The 24,875-nt window shown below is 38.0% G+C and overlaps 1 protein-coding gene across 4 annotated transcripts in view; it reads right to left on the bottom strand.

Annotated features, from left to right (window-relative positions):
- Nucleotides 1-24,875, bottom strand: part of diaph3.L (diaphanous related formin 3 L homeolog) — a 302,953-nt gene that overhangs the window by 7,855 nt on the left and 270,223 nt on the right. The gene's annotated exons all lie outside the window — the stretch shown is intronic.

Below are 24,875 nucleotides of genomic sequence, written 5' to 3'. Positions count from 1 at the left end.
GATAGTTTGATGTGGCTTTCTTCACCTTAAAACACACTTTAGCATTATGTTAGGGGACAATATCTACCAATCTTCTGGGTTTATTACAGAAGGATTCTTCCAATTTGTTCCTAAAAGACATGAAACGGCTCAGTCTATGCCATCACCAGTAAACTTTGTATAAGTTCCATTTAAAATTTATTTGTGCTTTTCTAATATTAATTATCCAGTATTTTCTAGTTATCCTCTGAAGTTCTTGCTTTTCAATGCCAATTGTACAAAAAAAAGTAGTGGCAAAAGCACTCTTTTTTTCATATGCCTTCTTCATGTTTAAGGACTATGGATTTACTGGTTAGAGCAAATCTAAATCAATGGCCTTACCAAATCCGGCTGTATTAGCTATTTATTATAGTTACAGAAGCACAACATACAACACTGATAGTCAGGGTCACCACAGCTTGTCTGCAATAACAAAACTTACTAAAATATCCCATATGGAAATGTCTCGCTCAATGATAAAAAGATGTGATGATCCACTTGAGAGGGTACAAGTCTTACATTTATGAAGGCCATACAACTCGTAGAATAGATTTGCTTTTAACTATCCCTTGCCACTGACCTTTTTCATCTGCCAATTGATTTCATTATTTTGCCTGCCTCTGGGGTTTAAGGAGTTGTAAAGGGGATTTGACTGTCTTTTTTTAACTGCTAGAATTTATAATGAGATTTATTTATATGAGCTTTCGTGGAGAGTGTTGTGAGGGGTGGCAGTACTACAGGGAACATTTTAAACCCATGTGGAAAGACAAATCACAGATAAATAGTTTATTTATTGTGTTTCCTGGTTTGGAAACATATGAAATGGACTTCTCCAGCTAGTCAGTAATGCTTCAGCTAGGTATAGAGGTGAGCGCATTCTCTGATCTGCAGTGAGAGTTGTTAGATCTTCTCTATGGATTCTCCACAAAGAGATCTAAGCATGAGGACACAACTGTTATTGCTATTGATGAATCCCAGCTTTAGTGATGCTACATGTCAATGTACAAGTGTGATTCAATGCTTTATTTCTCAACACCCATAACAAATGTCAGCATTAAAAAAAAAAAAAATGAGACTATTGAGAATATTTTCAAGTGTGGTAGTCTGATTCATATGCACAAACATTGCACATTATGCATTCCTACAAAATAAGTAGGAGAGAGAGATGTGTGCTGGGTTGCTATGGATACAAAAGAAAAAAAAAACTAACAATGGACCCCATAAATCAAGGTATTACAAGAACAATTATACCGTGAACTGTCACGTTTCAAAAAGCAATGACCTGAACATAATCACACATTAGGAAACTACTAAGGCAGTAATTAACGATACAATATGCACAGTGATGGGACGCATTCCTTCTATGGTCTATGGTCAATGGTTATTATTTTTTTTAGATTCAGATGGCTGCACTGAGATTAAAGTCTTTAGTTTTTTTTAAGGATGATTAACATAAAATGAATGATATTTATATACTTGTGAAGTACTTGTCATTGCATGGCATACGCTTTCAATCCTCTCTGTCTATCAGCTGTATTCTGTTGCCTTACTTATTTGCACATTAATGTACTGCATAGCCTTTGTATTCTTATTTAATCAAAAAGCAAGTTCATTTACTCATTTCCCATTAATAAAGTCTGGTTAGCGGATTTCATACTTTCCATAGATACACTGACATATGGTCGTCAGGTAGAAAACCAAACAGAATACACTTTTTCCACACAATCCATTGAGCAAGTGCAGATATAGATTTAGTAAAAGTTGTAACAAAAAGTTAAGATGAACACCGGAATTCTCAGCAAAAATCCCGCCGAGAAAACTCCAACTCATCTTGATCTCGTGCTTTGAATGAAGCGTTATAAAACACTATGTTCTACACAAGTATAAATTCGTACAAAGTTGTGGAAGTCTAAGGTGAATCAGAAGTAGAACTTCATTTTCAAAATCAAAATTTCAAAGCAGATATCAAGCCAAAAACAAAAAGCGTTCATAGTATTTCTAGAAAAATAAATAAAACACGTTACAATATGCAAGCGTTTGTTATTCAAATGGCATCAAAGGTTTCCATTTGGGAATGAAGTATTGCAATTTCTTTGTTATGAATATTTATGAAACAGTAGAGTTTTAAAAATATCTCCTTTTGGCAAGATGCAGGTTGGAATCTGATGTGTCACGAATGCTGACATCTATTAATTTTAATTGCCTCTGCTTTCTTCTGTTATATCCATGTCATTGTGCCACATTTTGCGCTTACTTGCTAATGCTATTTTGGGGGAAAGATAAGCTGAATGTAGAGCCAGATTCCTTATTCCATGTCAGATGCACACTGGTAAAACAAGGGCTTCTCAAACTATCTTCTTTAAAGGCAAGTCTAACTTTTCCCTCATTCACTTCTCTCCAGTTTAGGATGCCAATTTAGGAATATTTTTACTTCAAGTCTGAGCGCCAATAATAATAATCAGAGCTGCAGCTGACCTGTGTGCAATTACAATTATTAAATATATATATATTGTTACTGCTAAACCTGCTAAGAAAGCATGCAAGAGAGGGAAACACTCACAGTAACCACTAAATGGGGCAATTGATGCAGGATAGGAATAATGTTGGGATGCTCCAGCTATTGCGCAACGGGTTTTAGTACTCACTGTTAATGCTGGACACCAAGATAGTACAAGTCCACTTTTGTATTTTGCCCTAAATATTTGCACTGTTTAACAAAGTACAGTGAAAAGTGTTATACAAGACTAACAGGCATGTATATGTATATTTCTCTCCGTATTGTAAAGAACATTTTGTACTGTAAACATCTCCATTCCCTAAAGCTGGACATGCAGGGGGTGATGCTTACCAAATGAGTGGCTCTTTGTCTCATTTAACAACTCAAGTGGGTGGCTAAAATAAAGAGATCTGTTTATCCCCTCCCCCCTTGGCCATATTACTGGATCATGTATGGTGTATGGAAGCAGTGGTGTAACTATAGAGAAAGCAGACCACACGGTTCTGAGGGGAACCCAGGGAACAGAGGACTCAGACAGAGGTTTGATTCCTCTATGCTGAAAAGAATATCCCCCTCCAGTGTGGGGTAGAAGTGGGCCAGGGAGTAGGTGTGTGGCTGGGAGTGCCTGGCCCCTCTGAAGACTTTTTTGCAGGGGTCCCAGCCACTCTAGTTAGGGCAGCGGTGTCCAAACTTTTTGCAACAAAAGCGAGATTTAGTGAGGTGAAAATGTGTGAGGGCCGAACATTCAGCCTGACATCCATTCCAAGGTAGCTAGCTTGTGATCAGGATCATTCACTCCTGGAGATGGACACATACATGGCGTTTAGGAAGTGGAGTCTGTTTGGACTTATTCTCCACGCCTCGTTTAGACAAGGAATCGCGTAGCCGTAATATTTGGGCACATGATTAGTGAAATGATTGTCTATACTACTGCCTGTGTGCCGAAGGTTTTAGCAATAGACATGTACTGGCATGTAGTGACGCACTGCTCTCGCTTACATCCTTAGTTTACTGTACTGGCACATCTGTACGTCTATTGCACATGCAGCCCTAAAGACGCATATGAGAGCAGTGCATCACTATGTGCCATTACATTTCTATTGCCAACACCTTCAGCACACAGGCAGCAGTATAGATCATTTCACTAATCATGTGCCCAAATATTACTGATACGGCTTTGTGATTCCTGATTGCACTGTGCTGGGGGCCACATTATTATTAATTTCATGATGGAGGCTGAGGGCCGGTGAAAATTTGCAAACGGGCCGCAATTAGTCCACGGGCCTGACTTTGGGCATTATTTGGAAGCTGTCCCCACTTGATTGATTCTTCAGCATTCTTTAGATCAGAGTCCTATGAGGGATAAATTGAGAATATCATTGTCATGGCTCCATAAACCAGCAAACTTCATAGTTTATCAATAAGATCAAAGCCGGTACCTTATTACAGCTACCATACCCCTATATTTTGGTGATTAAATTGCCACACTAATGAGTCCTTTGTTAATGTTCAAATCATATTATCTATGTAAAAAATTAATTAAGTATTCACTGTACTGCATATAAAGGGGTTTTCCTTACAGTTAGCTCTTTGCTCTTTACTCTTATAATAAGTAAAGAATGAGACACCATGGCTAAGGCAGATTTGTTTTAAGTCAGTGAAGCACCATTGTCCTGCTCCTAAGAGCTGACAATTTGTTTACAACAAGGGATACTAGAGGAACCTGTAGAGGTAAGCTTTTGAACGTTTGAGAAAAGATTTTCTGGAGTCTTGAGTATTTTGAAAAATACCAATGTTCTTTTAAAGGAACAGTTCAGTGTAAGAATAAAACTTGATAAATAGATAGGCTGTGCAAAATAAAAACTGTTTCTAATATATACCGTAGTTAACAAGAGCAATGAATATCATGTAAGTTCTATAAACCGCGCTTAATGATGTCATTAGTTATAATCAGTGCTTAGTGACGAAACTGAAACTTGTATTAAAATAAATAATGTAAAAATATGAGGATATGAGAAGACACCTTGGAATTCCATGACCCCTATAAAAAAAAAAGCTCTGCATCATGCTTTTATATGGTCATGGAACTCCTCAGTGTCTAATAATATCGGTATAATACACAAAAGCCATGAATATCTTGTAAATTATATCCTTATAAACGGTGAGTGCTGATGTCATCAGTTATAAATGGTGAGTTGAGGTCATTTCTGTCACATGACTCACTGAAACTTGTGTATTATAATAAATAAAGTACCCCCAGTTGCAAAATATGAGGATATTAGTTCTAATGGAACTTCTACCTCATGTTTTTATATGGTCATGAAACTTCTCAGTAACTTATAATATCCTAAGATTTTACAAGAGGGGGTACTTTATTCACTATATATTTTACATTTAGGAGTACAGTACATTATTCACTATATTATTGTACAGGTATGGGACCTAAATGCTCTGGGGTTTTCCAGATAACGGGTCTTTCCATAATTTGAATATTCATACCTTAAGTCTGCTAGAAAATCATGTAAACATGAAATAAACCCAATAGGCTGGTTTTGCTTCCAATAAGGCTTAATTATATCTTAGTTTAGAATACTGTACTATTTATACTAAAGAAATCATTTTTAAAAACTGGAGTATTTGGATAAAATGGAGTCTACGGGAGATGGCCTTCGCGTAACTTTCTGCATAATGGGTTTCCAGATAAAGGATCCCATACCTGTACTACAAATTGAGTCTATATAAATACAATAATATTTCATCATGACAGATTAATCACATTAAGGGGCAAATTTACCAAAATGTGAGTTTAGAGCTTTATAAATTAAAACCCCACGTTTTATTCATTCCTATGAGATTTTTAGAGCCGTATTTATCAAATGGTTCTAAGTTCTAACTTTTACCCATTGATAAATACAATTCTAATAATCCCATAATAATGAAGAGAACGTGGGTGCATTTTTATTTATTAAATTCTAAACACACATTTTGATAATTCTGCCCCTAAATATAACAAATTAGAAAATATTACATACGGAAATTAGAATTGCAAGTGGAATGAACAAAGGTCATTTAAAAAAAAAAAAAATATTTAACGTACTTTTCCCATGGGTATCTGCTATTTATTATTGTATTTCCTCCTTTGTAATATGGCAATCGATGAGTAAGGGAGAGTTTACCCATTTCCAGTGGTGCAATGGGTGACTAAAAAAAAAACTTCAACCTGCATTACACTCATTTGCTATACACCATATTTAGTAGTGTCTGTAATAATTATAAAGGTGTTAGAATAAGGCCTCAATCACACTGTAGACATTTATACATCTGTGCTGAATTAGTCAAGCTGAAAATGTGAAATGCTTGGTCACATCCAATTAGGTAAGATTTCTCTATGACTTAGTTGGATACGACTTTCTAAGAAACATAAATATTTAACTGCTCGGTGTGAGTCACATCTAGTTAATCTCCTTGAAATCAGAGGTGGGATGCTATTGTCAATTCAAAGCGCTTGGGCTGGAACACAGTTCTTACATGCTAAAACTCCTAACTCCGACCGACAAGTCATGTGTGTTCACATGGTGTGACCCGACTTATCCTATTCCAATGGTCAGACGTGCGACACAATCAGATGTGATTGAGCACCTGATACAAGGGCATTAAAGAACGAGCAAGTGATGCAGAAGATATTTCAGTCACTTAAATCTGATTTGAAAGACAGTATGACCTGGATAAATGAGAATCTTCATAGACAGATTTGAAAGTCTGAATAATTATGCATCAATATCTTTTTCTTTCGCGTTATACCTGAAGATTTTAAGTTGCATAATGCATTTAGTGAATTAAATATTAACAATGAAGGATGTAATGTGTCCCGCAATCATTTCATCTACTGTCATTTTTTAATTCAAAAACATATTTTAATCACTTTCCATGCGAGCAGCTCACACTCACATAAGAACATTTACTAGCATAGGACAGCCGAGACTGAACACATTCTGGTACAAATTTTAAGACAAATCACTGTCTGACTTTCCATGGCTCCAATGGGAACAATTTAGCATGGTTCTCAAATCAATAGAGTGCTAATGGATTGCAAAGGCTGGCCTACATCACCTACTTTATCAAACAGAATGCGCTTCTGATATTTAAAAATGAGAAATTCTGTAAAGCAAAGCTAAGCACACATTGTGCTGGTAAATTACTTATTTCAAAATATTTCTGATATATGAAGCTATAGTGTCATTTCTATGTTACCAGCAATGTTTTTAGGAGAGAACATCTAAACTGAAGTATATAATATACAGACAGAGAAAGAGATACTGTAGATAATAAGGCTCTTACGGGGAATAGTCGAGTTCATTCTTCATATTAAGATTTTTACAGAATTTAAGGACTTGTTGACTACTAACATCATTTTAATGCACAGTTATCCTCAGTATGTAAATTCTAATGTAAATTAGAAAAAGAAAACAAAAACACATTCTAGGGACATATTTATAGCAGTATGTAACCAAACTAAGGAATAAGAACTAAAGTAAGAAGCAGAAAAGACATACCTAGAGACTGGGATTCACATTTATCAAAGGTCAAATTTCGAATCAATGTAAGTTTTTTTTTTTTTAACTCACATGAAATAGATTTTACTGGAAATATTTATTAATAAAATCAAATATGTAAAACTTGACTTGAAAACTCGAATCAAATTCGACCAAACTCGATTTGTGTTTTTTCTCTTAAAAAAACTCAAATGTCAGGAAGGCTACAAACAACTCCAAATTGGTCACTGCAACTCTCCCATTGACTGGTTTTAAGTGACAAGTAGTCAAATTTGAATTCTTAAAGGGCCAGATTATGGTAAATATTGAAAATCTAATAAAAAAAAAATTAAAAAAAAACTTGAATCGAGTTTGGATACTTCCATAATCGAATTTGACAGTATTGACCATAAAAAAATATTTGACCCTTAATAAATCTGCCCCTTAGAGCAATGTAATATAACAGTGGCAAACCTAGCGCTCACATGGCGGAAAATAAAACACACCATGATAAATTTGCCAGTTATTTTACGCACCTTTTTACACTGTTATTGGCGAATTTTGTTTTACACAACATAATAAATATGCCCCTCAGTCTCCATTAACTTTACAGAAAAACATTTCCAACTGTTTCATAATAATTCCTAGACATTGGTACACATAAAACTACTAAGTGAATTTTTAATTTTACCAAAGTATTACCCACCCCCTCTAACACCATCAAGCAACTCTTCCTCCTGGGGGACCTGCTTACCTTTTGAATACAAAATAAACGACAGGCAAAATATTGGACACTTTTTCCATGCTCAAAAAGAACCCTTTCTGAGGAAAATAGATGATCTGAGCTCTCTCTGCGGGGCTGGTGAGTTAGGACTGATTTCCGCACAACATTCATGGGTGGGTTCAGGCTGAACTTTAGCCTGTTCCTACACAGCCTGCAGCCTTACAGTACCCTGCTTCCACCTCAATACGCACAGACGTGGGAAATGCACCAGGTTAGGGTCGGGCGTGGGTACTGCAGAGTCAGGTGCAGGTCAACTTTTTGTCACTAGTACTGCTCATACAATAAAATATTCCAAAATCATTCCCCTAAATCATTTTACAGATAATGAATAAATATGGAGCAAAGTATAAGCACAAAAGTAGCATATTTAGTGGATGACCTCCTAGTAGAGTAGGTTCAATAGACTTTTAAAAACAAAGAATACTGATTAGCCATTTTTTTTCTCTCCAGTATGCACAAAATTGCATAACAAGTTTAGACACAGTAATATGTGATTTTTCCAGCACATATTGCATTAAAAGATTTAACAAGCTGGTACGCTAAAAAAACATTAACAAGTGGAGTAGAACAACTTATTAAGGAAAAATTAATGACTTAAAAACTTAGACTACCAATTAAAATGATACAGACCAGTACCCCATTTACTGATCAAATGAGCATGCATGGAAAAATAGCTTTCTAAAGTATGTGAAAAAATAACCAAACATTACGTAATAAATATTAATAATATAATTCAATATCTGCTTATTATACAGCATTCTGCCAAGGGAACACGGTCTTTCATTTATGAAAAAAAAATTGTTTCACATTTATTAAAAGAAAGTCTAATACTATAACTTTAAAAGAACACTAGGCTTATATTACCCTGCAATAAATTTAGTCGCATAGGTTCCATAAACCAAGAATCTATGGGTAAATTATATGTGTGTGTGCATGAAATCCCAATGAATTTTTAGAGATGTATTATAACCCGAGGATGGAAAAAGTCAGAATCTGAAAATCCTCCATCTCAGACCTGCTACGGTTGTATATAAGTCAATGGGAGAGGTCCCTAACCCATTGTTAAATTGTTGTGGTCTGTGCTGGATTTAGCCCGAAAATCTGACTATTTCGGCCAAAAATCTGAAAAATCAAGCGATTCAGGAAAAAAATCACACAATTCAGATTTTCACTCAATTTTATCGAGTTTGTCCCCGATCCGATTAAATTGTGCTTTTTTAATAATAAATAAGGCTCAATTGTGGATTCTAGTTTGGTCTGACTTTTTATTTAAATATTCAGATTTTGATAAATAAGGGCCTGTGTGTTCACAGATTAGGGGTCAACATTGCGTTGACAGCATTATGCTACAAGCATATTTTGAGTTTCCTTGAAGGAACTGAATGTAATATCAGTAAAAATTATATTAAAATACAAATCACAATCGGCTTCTAGAAAACACAGTCTACCGTAAGCCATATTTTTATTAGCAGAATGTCAGATGTGTTAAATGACTTTTGCATTTAATGGTGTCATACGCAAGTATACCTTCGCTACGCCTGCAGAACACAATGGCAAAAGTAAAACAAAGCAGCAATAAATATATGCAGATAAGCTTTTCTTTAGTAAACAACAGATATGCCTCAAATGTTAACTTCCTTTTTTCCTTTAAAAAAGACATGCTTGCTTGAATGTCACCAAAATTAGTTTGCCTGGCACCTAGAGTACACAAATATAGCGCAGTTCAATGAGGCAATCATTTCAGATCTGGCATTTCAAACAATCCCTGCAAAAATAAATATACACAAAATTGAACAAAATAAACAGAAAAAGCAAGAAAGGAAATCTGTTTGAACAAGTCAATAATGTGGGCTTTACTGTTTCCAATTGCTCTCTAATGTATTAAATGACTATGAAAATTGATGCAGTGTATAGAGGGCTTTTAGTGACTTCAGTAGAGAAAGGCTCTTGTTATTCTGAAGCTTTTCTATTTTAGTGTAAACACAGATTCCTCCTAAACCCTGCAAACTGAACGCAGTTGGGTAGGTAGGAAAATGACTTCAGTTGTGCCTGTTAGCAAATCTCAGCAAAGTGTCCCTAATATAAGATGTAGTAGTGCTGGTTGTTACATAACAAAGTATAATGAAACTTGATAGATAGAATTTAGGCACAATCATGCATGAATTATCTGTTAATTTGAAATACAGTGTTCTGCCACGGCAGACCTACAGCATTTACAATCCATATAAAAGTATGGATAAATGCACAGAGTTAGGCATTGCGCAAAACAAGATATACATTATGAGAAGAAATTGTGAAAAAAAAAAAAATATTTACTATTTTGATGACACTATTAATAATATATTACAATGAAAAAAACATTTACACGGCTGGCTTTACAGCAAAGGCTCACTCATACACGCGTGTTGTGTGATTCTCCGTGGACAGGGTAATGGTTATGTCCATCCAAAAGCTGTTACAAATATATACATAAACAGGAAAAAAGTAACATTTTTTAGAAACCAATTTTCTAATACAGGTATAGGATCCGACATTCGGAAACCCTTTATCCAAAAAGAAAGCTCTAAATTACAGGAAGGCCATCTACCATAGATGCCATGTTAATAAAATAATTCACAGTTTAAAATGATTTCCTTTTTCTCTGTAGTGATAAAACTTGATCCCAACTAAGATTTTTAGGGGCAGATTTACTAAATGGCAAAGTGCCTGTCACTAGTGAAAATTCGACAGAAATCCAATCCGCAGGGACATCTCCAATTTACTAACAGACGTAGAGGACAATTCGCTAGCGAAAGACAACGTTGCTAGTATAATTTCACAGTCTATCACTCAGGCAAAGGATTGTTACTCCGCAAATTCACTAAAGTGCGAATTTTACAGAACGTTACCTCTTTAGCCAGAGTTTCCTTTGCCACCTTAGACCTGGTGAACTGATAAGATGAAACTACATCCTCCTCAATTTTATGTCAGTGACATCATATCCTGTATGCCAGAAAGTCATAAAAATTCTACAAAAATGCAGGAGTTTTTTTTAAATTTTTTAAAGCGGGATTGCCTACATAAATCCTAACTTTTAAAGATTTTTGTGTTAACCATTTTTTTTCCCAACTACGTGAGGGACATGCCACATTTGTTTTAGGGTGGGCTCATGTCTAGGGCATTAGAGGATCTCTTTTGTCTTTATTTTGCTTTGTCGGACATTTGTAATAATAAGTGGTCACTTCAAGCATTTGCACCAACATCTCCAATAAAGGCGTCTGTACAACATATCTGTACCTGTCCTATTTAAATTAACCTAAGCGTAAGAGTACTAATGGAGTTTCGGTAGGCAGAAATGAACACTAGTGAAAGTTCCCTATGAAATGCTCACACTGACGAATTAAAGCTAATGAAATTTCGCCAGTGTTCGGCTGCTGAGATGCAACGTTGCATTTTAGTTAATTAGCGTAGTGGTAACGAATTTGCTCCTGACAAAGTGGAGCCTTCGCTGGTAAAAATTCCCCTTAAAGGAGAAGGAAAGGCTAAAATTAAGTAAGTTTTATCAGAAAGGTCTATATAAATACACTAGTAAACCCTCAAATTAATGCTGCTCAAAGTCCTCTATCAAAAGAAACACAGCATTTCTTTCCTTTTATTGTGTACACATGGACTTCTGTATCAGACTTCCTGTTTTCAGCATAAATCTCCAGGGCAGGGCTTGAGCATGCTCAGTTTGCTCCTCTCACCCTCCAATCCCTGCTGTAACCTGAGCACAGAGCTGCAAGTGAGCAGGGAGAGACTCAGGCAGGAAGTGATGTCACACCAAGCTTATATAGCCGCTTCTTTACCATACCTGAGTAAACAGCTCTAGATACTGTTATCTAGAGCTGTTTACTCAGGTATGGTAAAGCATTTTGCAGACTAAATATAGCATTCTATCTTTCCCTATTCTTTTATTCTTTTTTATATTTCACTTCTCCTTTAAGTGAATTTACCCCAACGAGTCCCTACTGGAGACAGAAAAATCCTATTGAGTTTAGTTAATGTTTAAATGATTTTTTTGGCTTAAGATATGGAGATCCAAATTACACAAACATTTTCAGTTGTTTTAAAGTTGTAAATGTAATTGCTACTGATTCAGTGATTCAGTCAGCGCAAAAATTAAAATAAATATATATACATTTCTGAATGTTTTGTCGCCAGTGTGAAATACCCTCCAGTGTGTGCTCACCCTCATTCACTAAAAATGTTCTCCTTATTGAAACTAGTGCATAACCAATATTTCAATACCCAGTATTAAACAATTTCAATGTTAACTTTCATGTTATGAAACTTTCATGCCATTAATCTATTGACAAGTGTCAGTGTCCTGCCAAAGTATAGAACTAGAGATAACAAATAACTATAGTACTGCAGTGTTCTATGTAATTAAAAGGTAGTATCTGGCAACCAGTGGATGTCGCAGGCTTCAAATTGGCCACATTTCTTATCCACTTCAGATCTTATTTAGAAGCCTACAAACAAGAGCTTTCTTCTCTGAACATGGATTTATATTGACTTTATTGATAACATAGCTTTCTTTAAGTGTTATGTGCCCTGAGGCAGAGGGGGTAGTGGCTTTAAAACATTGATGGAATAAATGACTGATCTGTTTTAACACCAGTTCTTATGAAACTCCGACAAAGACATAATACATTGTTACAGTTAGTAGATATTTGCCTAATAATCACTGACACTCTGACAGATCATATAAAGTAATGGGCATAAAGTAAAATCTTACCAGTAGAATCTTTGGGTGCCAAGGCCCAAACTATCATCCAAAAAAAGTTCAACACCATAATACCATAAGGATTTGCACTGGATCAAAACTCCAACCTACATGTTATGTACATGTTATTTAAATAAAGACTTTTACAGTACACTTTTAGCTGTAGGTTGGAGCTTTTGTTCCAGTGTGAGTCCTTATGTTATCACGGCCCAAGCCAAGAACCAAGCTGCAGATGCACATGGGGAAGAGAAAGCTCTAATAACAAAGTACAGGTATGAGATTTCTTATTTAGAAATATGTGACCTAGAAATCAAATCCAAATTATGGGCAGGCCACCTTCCATTAAGTTTAGCAAATAATTAAAAACATTTAAAAAAAAACAACTATATTTTTCTCTGGAATAATCAAACAGTAGCTTGGTAACTACATTGCTTGAATCCATATTGGGTGCAAAACAATCTTATTGGTTTTATTTAATATTAGATACTTTTTTTTAAAATGCAAGAAAGGAAGGTTGTGGGAGCACTAAAAGGCTAGGTTAAAAATAGATTTAAATACAATCTGGCCAATCTACCGATCTGGCCAAATTAACTACAGACATACAGAAAAAAAGGGGATTGATCAATGCACATTCCCTTGTCCCATCTCATAAGTAATCTAGTATCTATGCAAGTGCATAGTTACTAAGAACTGGAGTTCCCCTTTAACATTTGTAATGAAAATAAACAATTAATAAAACACTATTAATAAAATAAATATTACTGGAAATACTGTATCCAAAAATCATAATTGTAATTTACAAATTAGAGTTTATCCATTTGCAGGATCTTTCCATAACTTCGATACCTTAAGCCTGCTAAAAAACAAAAACGGAAGTTTAGCAGTTATGCTGTAGGCCAAGCTTCTATGTGGTTGTAGCAGCCCCACACCCATCCCTTTAAATGGTGGTCCCATGCCTTTAAAAATGGATGTTGGGCTGGGCAGTCTCCCTCTCTTAAAAGCAGCAAGCAGGGGAGGATTGAGCCAGTGGAACCAATGCTGTGGTCTTCTCAATCTCTCTCTTCTAACAGCTAATGGTGGCGGTGGACTAAGCCCTCTGACTTAAACCAATACCCAGGTCAGGAGACACTTTTCCCAAGAAATGCCACCATGCAGGGAGGTGCCAGCCTTTTGACCAGAGGTAAATAGTTAGGTACCACCATATGGAGTTTTCTTCTAGGCAAAAGGAGGCCTATAATATATATTGGATTCAGGTGTCCATGAATATCTGACACCCAACTGCTGCATGAAGAAAGAATGAAGAGAAACAGATGCTGAGAGAGGAATAGTGAAGATAAACTTGATTATTACAGAAACAATAAAGAATTTATAATTTATTGTATTTAGAAATTTCTTATTTCAGTATGCTGAAGCTACAAGTAAAACATATTTATAAAAATCTAAAAACAAATAAAAAAAAACCCAAAAACTTTTTAATCATTGAACTCACTAATATCTACAGCAGTGCAGAATAAGAATAGGTTATTATCTCCAGTTTTGGTTTAAAGCAGTAAAAATGAGCATCAAGCTGTTATATTTACAATGTAGGTGTTGACAAATTGGCTACAATTGCAAGCCTTGCATTTTGTTTGAGACGTTATTTTAGAAGGGCAAGTCTGGCTACCAATAAATATAATACTATAATATACCAATAAATCTAATACTATAATATACCAATACCCGAGTATAAGCCGAGTTTTTCAGCATCCAAAATGTGCTGAAAAAGTCTACCTCGGCTTATACTCAGGTCAGTGGTATCTGACCGGAGTAGCTGAGATTGCAGTCACTTTTAATCATTCCTATACCAACAGTTCACTTGGGGAGAGACTGCAATATCCCACAATGCCCTCTGTTGGTTATATGAAAGAATAACAGTGACTGCAATATCACACAGTGCCATCTGTTGGTTATATGAAAGAATAACAGTGACTGCAATATCACACAGCACCCTCTGTTGGTTATATGAAAGAATAACAGTGCGCCCTCTGTTGGTTATATGAAAGAATAACAGTGACTGCAATATCACACAGCGCCCTCTGTTGGTTATATGAAAGAATAACAGTGACTGCAATATCACACAGCACCCTCTGTTGGTTATATGAAAGAATAACAGTGCGCCCTCTGTTGGTTATATGAAAGAATAACAGTGACTGCAAAATCACACAGCACCATCTGTTGGTTGTATGAAAGAATAACAGTGCACGCTCTGTTGGTTATATGAAAGATTAACAGTGACTGCAATATCACACAGCACCCTCTGTTGGTTATATGAAAGAATAACAGTGCGCCCTCTGTTAGTTTAGTTATATGAAAGAATAACAGTGACTGCAATATCACACAGCGCCCTCTGTTGGTTATATGAAAGAATAACAGTGCGCCCTCTGTTAGTTATATGAAAGAATAACAGTGACTGCAATATCACACAGCGCCCTCTGTTGGTTATATGGAAGAATAACAGTGACTGCAATATCACACAGCGCCCTCTGTTGGTTATATTAAAGATTAACAGTGACTGCAATATCACACAGCGCCCTCTGTTGGTTATATGAAAGAATAACAGTGACTGCAATATCACACAGCGCCCTCTGTTGGTTATATTAAAGATTAACAGTGACTGCAATATCACACAGCGCCCTCTGTTGGTTATATGAAAGAATAACAGTGACTGCAATATCACACAGCGCCCTCTGTTGGTTATACGAAAGATTAACAGTGATGGCAATATCAAACAGCACCCTCTGCACATGGTAGTGGGACAGTGGGACAATGCACACAGTAATCCGTTTGGCAATTCTCTGTCACCATCAACTTTGCAAAGAAGTCCGGTTGATCGCTGGGGGGGTCGCTTTGGCAGAATGTGCGCTGCTTGGAGACAGGGCTGTAGTTGTGTCTAGGCTTATACTAGAGTCAATAAGTTTTCCCAGTTTTCGTAGGTAAAATTAGGTACCTCGGCTTATACTCGGGTCGGCTTATACTCGAGTATATACGGTAAAAATAATACTATAATATACCAATAAATATAATACTATTCCTATTCCTTACCTTAGATTCGGCGCATCCAACGTGACGCCTGCGATTCATCTCAGCGCGTCAGAACGGATACTATTGCAGGTAAAAACGTTCATGTAGTTCTACCCTAATATGCTGCTACAGATTTTAATCGATTCTTGATGAATATGCTGTACGACAACCAACTTGCAGACAAAGGTTTCAGCTTTTAAACATATCCCAACATTTCAGGGCGAGTAAAAATCAAACCGGTAAGCAAGAAAGCAATTTAGCTAGCGGCACAATTATTAAAAAGTGATGACATAATCTATGATGGGATAAACCAATTCCCAAGCTGGGGATAGTGGAAAAACTGATAAAATAGAACAAATTAGACACAATGGCTACAGGTTGAAAGCATGGATTTTTCTATCATCACAATGGTGCTGCTCTTGGAATGCACACAGGTTTGAACAAAAAATAAAATCGACAGAAACACTTGGCAAATAATGATTTTTTAAAAAAAATGGTAATACATATATAAATATATTTATATCACATGAATTAATTCATTGGATTAAAGGCCCAGTAATGTAAAAAAGTTACCATATTTTATTTTTCCATTCAACATTTGTATCTTTTGAGCTAGAAGCTACAAATAAACACTTCCTTGGCAACACATGGCCTTTTTTAGATGTGAGAGGTATTCATTATATTGTTCAGTAGAGAGCCATGAATGAATTTTGACCCCTGTTTATCTTCTGGTAAATAAACCCATTGTAGTCTACAGAGCTTATCAGATATGTAACCTGTGCCTTTTCTCCTTTTCCAGCTTGAATGGCTGCCCCAACGGCTACACAGCAGCTTGTTTATATAAACTATTCTGAATCAAACTCACTATTTTTACCAGTGCAGGACAATGGTACGTCATATTTTAATGCCTTTAAAAAACTTTCATTTTTTGGTATCATTCCTTTAGTGAAGAGACAGACTTGCAGTGGTTTTAGGACATTGAGCATTCATTTCTATAAACCTAATAAGGAATAGGAGCTTATGGGGCATCTTTGGAGACACAGATCTTCACTGCTAAAGGGTTGTGGATGCCTTGTGTTGGTATATGAGCCCAAAATATAATGTACAAAATTTCTGCCTTACTTCTTTAGTTAGGCTTTAATTCTCCATTAATCCTATACTTGGCATGCCTTTTTGATCTTACTGCTCTATGTGTTGCAATTAATAGAGCTGTGCTGCATAGATTAAAGGCACTATAGAATCTACTCAGTTTTTTGCCAGTACAGCGAGTGATACATTAAAACCTGCAAAATAATAAATATGTGATTATTAGTTTATGCCACAATATGTACAGGCTGGATTGCGGTAAGTTGACCACATCTGGGGACTTGTTGGGAAATTCAAAAGCTGGTAAACACTCCTATCACTTCCCAGTCCCCAGTGCTGCCAGTAGGAAGGGTGGTTGCAAGCAAGATTGGGAAGGTGTTGGTACATCCAAATGTGTAAACACACAAAGGGAGGGGGCTGGTTATATGAGTTGTTCACCTTTAAGTTAACTTTTAGTATGCTGTAGAGCAGGGGGTCAGCAACCTTTAGTATCAAAAGAGCCATTTTGCCCCCTCTTCCACTAAAGAAAAATAGTCTTTTTTTAAATTTTAACTGTTACAACAACAGAATACAACAAACAGAAGTGTGCATGTGTAGGCCTACTTTGAAATAAATTCAACACTGAATAGCCCTATTAAAGGACCAGTAACACTAAAAAATTTTTTCCAAAATTCGTTAGTATAGAACGAAAAATAAACACCAAGGCAAATAAAACTTTTAAATTGCAAAGCCTTTATTAAGAGATAACTTACCAAAACTCCACTTCCTGTCCTCTTCTAAAACGGCGAAAGGGTGAACATCCATGCAGCGGTGTTCAACTTCTCCTCCCTGGCTATTCTAGTGACAGTATGTGAAGGAGGTAGAGGTCTGCTCTGCAGCGCTTCCCCTATTCCCAGCAGTCGGACTTTGACTCCAGTCTTTCCTCCTCCGACGAGGAAGAAGAAGAGGAGGAGGGCAGCCTCTGCCTCTCCAGCGGCAAGTGCTGTCTGCAGAATGGTAGTAGTAGTAGTAGGCCGCAGGCACACCAATCTGCTGAAGAATGTCCCCAGGACTACAGTGCACAAGCGCATGGATCATTTGCAAGTGAAAAAGAACCAGTGCGACGTGAAGGAGCTGCGCAAACTCAAGGCTTTCCACGCGGCTAAGTGCACCCTCCAAGTGCACAGCTCCTGCAAACCTTGGCTTTGCATTCCGCTCCGCCTTTGAGCCGGGAGTGCTACCGGCTCGCTTTTTTTTTTTACTAAATACACTGGCCACTGCTACCTGCAATCGTAGCGCATCGACGGGTAGCAAGTGGTTCGGCGCTCCCACCTCATCCATGGATTCTGCAGCATCCTGAGTCTAAAATTGCCGCCTTCTTCTGCAGCAGCTGGGACTGCCAGCCCCAGGCACACTCAGATGGGCACATCGACGGGGAACAAGTGGTTCGTCCATGCGCTTGTGCACCGGGGGATATTCTTCAGCAGATCGGTGTGCCTGCCGCCTACTACTACTACCATTCTGCAGACAGCACTTGCCGCTGGAGAGGCAGATGCTGCCCTCCTCCTCTTCTTCTTCCTCGTCGGAGGAGGAAAGGCTGGAGTCAAAGTCCGACTGCTGGGAATAGGGGAAGCGCTGCAGAGCGGACCTCTGCCTCCTTCACATACTGTCACTAGAATAGTCAGGGAGGAGAAGTTGAACACCGCTGCATGGATGGTCGCCCTTTCGCCGTTTTAGAAGAGGACAGGAAGTGGAGTTTTGGTAAGTTCTCTCTTAATAAAGGCTTTGCAATTTAAAAGTTTTATTTGCCTTGGTGTTTATTTTTCGTTCTATACTAACGAATTTTGGGAAAAAAAAATTTAGTGTTAGTGGTCCTTTAAATGCTAGTGTTCTCATCAGTTTAATGATACTTCTGTTTCTGAAGCTCCATGCTGAACTTCCTTGTCTTGTCTTGAGTGTGTGACTGCGGTAAGGACGATGATGAATCATCTTGCTGCGGCTCGGTCTTGCCTGTCACACCTGCGATGTCTACAGCCCTCGCACCTGCTGGCAGCATCCTGAGTGTACGACCGCGGTAAGCTAACCGATCGCTTACCGCGATCGCACAATCAAGAAGCTGCCAGCAGGTGAGAGGACTGTATAGACAACGTGACAGGCAAAGCCACAAGACCGAGCCGCAGCAAGCAGGATGAAGAGCTGCATGAGACTCCAGAGCCACAGGTTGCCTACCCCTGCTGTAGAGAGTGATATTCTGAGACAACTTGCAGTTGGTTTAATTTTTTATGTATTTATTTATTTTTTAAATTTATTCAGCAGCTCTCTAGTTTGCAACTATAGCAATCTGGTTGCTAGGGTCCAAATTTACCTACCAGCCATGCACTGAAGCTGAATAAGAGACTGGAATATGAATAGGAGAGGCCTGAATAGAAAGGTGAATACAAAGTAGCAATAACAATACATTTGAAGCCTTATAGAACATATGTTGTTTAGATGGGGTCGGTGACACCCCTTTAAGTATGCTAGCGGGGGCAGGGGCCATCCAGCTTAAGGGCACATGCATTGGAAATCTGGTCCTAAATATTTATCATTAACAAGAGTCTTAGGAGTTTTATAAGTGTGGGTGGGAGTCTGCATTTTACTTATATTCCACTGTAAAGAGATTTGTTTGATCACAGATTGTCTGACAGATTGCATTCAGCAGCATTTACTTCGGGGTTAAAATCTCGGTGACTGTGATTGTTTCATATTGCATATTAGTTTCCATGTTACTCTGCTACACCAGCTTTAGATTTAGTTTTATGGGTACTTACAGCTTATTTATGTAACTGGCGATATTTCTTTGCAGAATAAAGTAAACGTTCATCATCCATACCTAGCTAGAGTTGAATGCACGCTCTTAAGATCAAAAATGCACTTGCTTAAAAAGGGATTTTCACGAGTGTTTGCTTAATTAAATTCATCAAACTTTGTCTTTAGAAAACTTGCGGAGTAATAATCAACTGTGATAGAAGTCTCAAAACCGAGAATTATAAAAGTAATAAGCTTCAAAATTGCTTTTCACATTTTTTAAACCATTCAGGCATGCTGTAAAATGAAGTAAATTTACCAAGGATCTTGAGTATATATATATTGTAATTTGCACTTACAAGTAAATTACTTGAATAAATGGTGAACATCAAAACAGAAGGGGTATAAAATATACAGAGTAGATTTAAAGTAATGACAGAAAATAGGAAGTACATCTTTTGCTGGATCTATAGTAAATCTAAGCTAGTCCTACTTTCACCTCAATCTGTAACTGGAGTCACAGAACATTCAAGAAAGGCCAGGAGCAATAACACTGTGAAAATGAGTTATTAGGCCAAATAAATACATATGATTCTTGCGGTAGGCATGCAAGGCTTTAAATTTGCATTAACAACAGTTCTGTCAAAGGCGGTTTCGAGAATTTAAGACTTTTCAGTCACTAAACTGAGGATTATAAATTACAGAATCGCACAAGCTTTGCAGAAGAGAATGTTGTCACCAAATATGGTTGTTTAAATATGAATGACTCACTGGGGCAGCATTAAAGCTATACATTAGCCATAAAGCAGGAAGATTTATAAAGAATAAAAAGAGGGTTTCCATTAAATAAAGTTCATTCCATGGAAATACTGGCCTGGAACTTGGAAGACTGCAAAATCTTAGGGGCAAATTCACTAAGATTCGTATTTGCGCCAGCGTCCGCTTCACTGCACTTCGCCAGGAGTATTTTTGCCAGCGCTACGCATATTCACTAAAATTCGAAGTTGTGCTCAGGGGATGCGTAAGGTTGCGAAGTTGCACTAGCGTTAATTCGCCAAGCAAATCGAAGTTACACTAGCGATGCTTGATTTGCATACGGCGCCAAATTGAAGTTACAATGGAGGTATATGTAGCAGCACTACACAAGCCTGGGAAACCTTCAAAACAGCAAATAAAATTTTTATTTTGCCCTACACATGTACCCACTCCATAGTTAAGTTGCCATGAGTTAGGAAATGTAGGGGGGAAGGAGGGTAGCCCCAAAAATTTTTCGATCTTTTTCAGCCTATCACCCATAAAAAAAGAAAAAACGCCAGAGTTAATTTTTTTAACTTTTTTTGAAGCAATCCCTATCTACTCTATTGCACTTCGCCTGGTCTGAGGTCGCGAAGGAAGTCTGGCGTAAAAGGTAGCGTTCAGAAAAATGTGCGCATCAGTGAATTTGCGTAGTTACGTCAGTTGCGGAAATTCACCAGGCCTAAGGGTGCGAAGTAAAACACTAGTGAATTTACGCCAGTGTCCATTAGTGAATCAGCGAATTAACGAAAATGCGCTACGCTAGCGAATTAACGCTAGAGTTAGGTGCTTCGTCCTTTAGTGAATTTGCCCCTTAATGTTTAACATCATGGAATGGAATGTTAAGATGGCCATACACTTATTTGGCGAGTTCAGCCAATGAGCACATCTTTCCCCAGATATGGCCACCTTCAACTGGGCAATATTTGATCTGATCATTTCGAGCTTGGACAAAAGGATTGGTTCACAACAATGGTAAACGAAGACTGTCTGGACAAGGATCTCATCAAAGGGCCAATGAGGTCCTCATCCCAACTGGATTTATAAGCCTGCATGATTGATATCTGGTCAGAGCCCCATACACAAACCATTAAGGTGGAGAGTTCACAGCTTTTTTCGGCTGTCTATGGCCATCTTTAGGTTCTCTCAGATTTTTTCTTTCCCACAGAGGGCAAGGTTCCCATAATACACTGAATGGGTTTACCAGTATAATAGACTATTAATCATATTTATAATAGAAACAGTCCTTGTCAACTTTGATATCTCAAGATGGTTAGGGGGAGAACATTGCAATGAAAAAGAGAATAGTTAAATCACAATTCTCAATCTGAAAGAGAAAAAGGAGGAGGTTCAACGAGTGATTGATAGGAGAATATGTTGAATTTGATAAAAGCTTATTTGGATAAATACTTGATACTGAAGCCATGTTTTTTATAATGGCAGAAATCACTTTAAATGAGTAAGGTCAGTCTACTGAAAGCAAAAATATATATATTTTTGCAGAATCTTACCCAAAAAGTTTTGCATTTACAGTAGACAGAGCTGAGATCACTGTTTGTGCTTTCCTCTCTATAAATGTAGCCACTGACCTATCCTTCATGAAAGTACACGTTGGTCAGAAACTTGCACTGCACTGAAAACACTGGCAAGAGTGAGAGTAATCCGCAGTTAAGATCTGCACCAACACTAACGTTGGGGAGGGGGGGATTTTTATGTCATATAGTCACCTGGGAAGGCGTGATTTAAAGTTGAAAGGGGGAGATGTTTCCTTATGCTGGGTAGGGTAGGGTACTTATCCTAAGTATTTTTCTGGCAGTTCAGTAACTGGCTGGAGTGTTAGGACTCCCTAGTTAAAAGAAGGGGAAGCACCACATGTTCTTTCTATTTTGGCCCCCACTTGCTGGAAGTGGTCATGCTAAAGGGCCTGGGATGTACTGTAGGTAGGTCCCAGTAGGAGTTAAAAAAAGGGACTGTGAAGCTATTCCATCAATAAAGAGTTTTGCTTTTAAGAACCACTGGCAATTAATTGTGAGATCAAGTGAAGAAATCAATATGGTTAACCCTCTCTCCAGCACCCACTGGGGAGGAAAGAGTTCATGTAACATGTGCTCCACCAGGAGTTGCTGGGTAAGACCTGTATAGGTACAAAGTACCAGTAAGCTTTAGCTTATATGGCATTTTATGAAAATGTAAAACGCAAGCAAAATTAGGTTATTATTCAAAGAATAAATACATGCATTGATAGGACTAACACTGGCTTTAAATGGGCAGGGCCCCTTTGTAAAAGTTTACGGATGATGAGGTATGACAGCTAGCAAGGAAGATTATTAATGTGAGTATATTTTGTTCTCTTATGTTACAAATGTATGAAATTATAGGGCAACAGAACCCAAATAAACGTTCACCAATTTGCTAGGCACCCCCCAAGTGAATCCTTTAACAAGGATCTCCCAGTAATGTAAATCAAAAGAACACAGGACTGGCCCATGCTCCCCCCCGCACAGGAGTTAACACAATTAAATACTCCTAAGGCGGTAATTACCCCTTGTTGCAGAGTCAGCGCAGCAGAACTCACGTGGGCTATCTTCAGCCGCTTGGGTAATCTTTGGGTCTTCTTCCAGCGCTTTGGTAATTTTTGTCAGCACATGCACAGTTGTAGCAAACCAAGAAAATGCTCCAACTGCGTATGCGCCAATACGGAGCTTCCTTACTGAGATTACAGAAGTGGCTAAAGATGGCCCCCGTGAGCTCCGCTGACTCTGCAACAAGGGGTAATTACCGGCATAGGGGTATTTACTTGTGTAACTCCTGTGCAGGGGGAGGGGGGAGCAGGGAGGGCGGACTATGGAGGGTAGGGGTTAGGGGCTTTTATTAAAAAGGGTCCTTTAAGAACAGTCATGATTTAATATCATTTTAAATGACAACCATTGCTGTTCTGTATTTTTAGCAGAAAATACAACACCACAGTCGATGATCTGATGTTCTGCCTATAAGGAGCTATAATTTGCTTTGTTTCCCCAATATATATATATATTTTTTTTTTGCGCCAAAATTATTATAAAGATGTATTTTTAGTACACCAATATATTGCACAGCACTGTAAAATAAATGTGTTTATACAAAGAAACAAATTACAAACATAGAACATATAGAGTTACATATATAACGACCAGTATCGGTACAAGAAGTGAGGAAGGCCCTATGCAAAAGAGCTTACAATCTAGAGGGGAAGGGAATGAGACACAAGGTGTGGAAGTGGGCAAGATCAGAAATAAGCAGGTGATATTGCATTTGGTAGCTAAACAGAGTGAGGGTAGGCTTCTCTTGCATTAAATGAGATCACATTATGAACACTTTTACCCAGGGCTTAAATTACATTTGCTAGTTCTGGGTCATTAGAGATCACTAGATCCAGAATATTTTCTGGTTGGCTCCCTAACAACTTGTGCTATAAAATTGTCATACAATAAGTTTATAAACTTGTTCCCATTAACTGACCTGGCAGTACTGTTGCTCCAGTCAATATCTGAATCCCCCATTATCATTATTTACCCCAAACTAGCAGCAGCCTTTTCTATTTGCAACAGGAGCTTAGCCTCCTCCTCTTCACTTACATTAGGGGGCAGGCCCGGATTTGAGGCAAGGCCACATAGGCCCGGGCCTAGGGCGGCATGATTTCAGGGGCGGCCCAGCCGCATCAGTAACTAACACTGGAGACTCACGTCAGTCTCCAGTGCTGTTCCCAAGTGTTAAGATGTGCGCATGCATGCGCACATACTGAGAGGGAAGAGGAGGGCACCTGGAAGGGGAGGGACATCGCTGGACAGGGGGAAGCGGAAGTGGAGGCGACAGTGCTGGAAAGGGGGAAGCGAAGGGGACGGCACAGTGCTGTTCCCGAGTGTTAAACTATGCGCATGCGCACGCACAGAAAGCGGAAGGCCCTGGAAGGCAAGGGGACATCGCTGGACAGGGGGAAACCGGAAGTGGAGTTAACAGTGCTGGGGAAGTGAAGGAGACAGCACCGGCAGGGGAACGGGGGCGATGAGTAGAGCTGGCCTAGGGGTGGCAAGTTTGTAAATCCGGGCCTGTTAGGGGGTCTATAACATAATCCTACAATTAATTTGCAGAACTCTTTAAAGTTTGTAAAATCTCCACCCATAAGGTTTCAGCTCCCTCATTTTCCATCAACACTTTTCCCTTCTGTTGGTTTTTAAACCCTGCTTAATAAAGACATACCTCTCCTCCTTTGCTACTGCCCATCCATCTGAAACAAGCTATAGCCTCCTATACTTAGGGCCCACTAGTGTGACTCATTCAGCAATGCAGATTACATGATATTTTCCCTCCAGTTTCAGTTCCTCCAGCTCTCCAATTACTTTACCAGTCAGGCATCTCGCATTAGTAAACATATATTTAATAGTGGTACCAGCTTGTAAATTTTGTATAAACAACTTGTGGTTCTCTCTGCCATTATCAATAAACCCAACCAACCGGGGAAATCTGGATTTTTTAAATTGTTCTAAATGTCTTTTGCAAATTCGTTTATATTTTTTCTTGCAATTAATTGGCAATGTATTTATTATTAACATA

Source organism: Xenopus laevis, chromosome 2L (genome assembly GCF_017654675.1).
Source record: "Xenopus laevis strain J_2021 chromosome 2L, Xenopus_laevis_v10.1, whole genome shotgun sequence".
NCBI lineage: Eukaryota > Metazoa > Chordata > Amphibia > Anura > Pipidae > Xenopus > Xenopus laevis.
The sequence above is the reverse complement of the archived record's forward strand: the minus strand, read 5'-3'. Positions and strand labels throughout refer to the sequence as shown.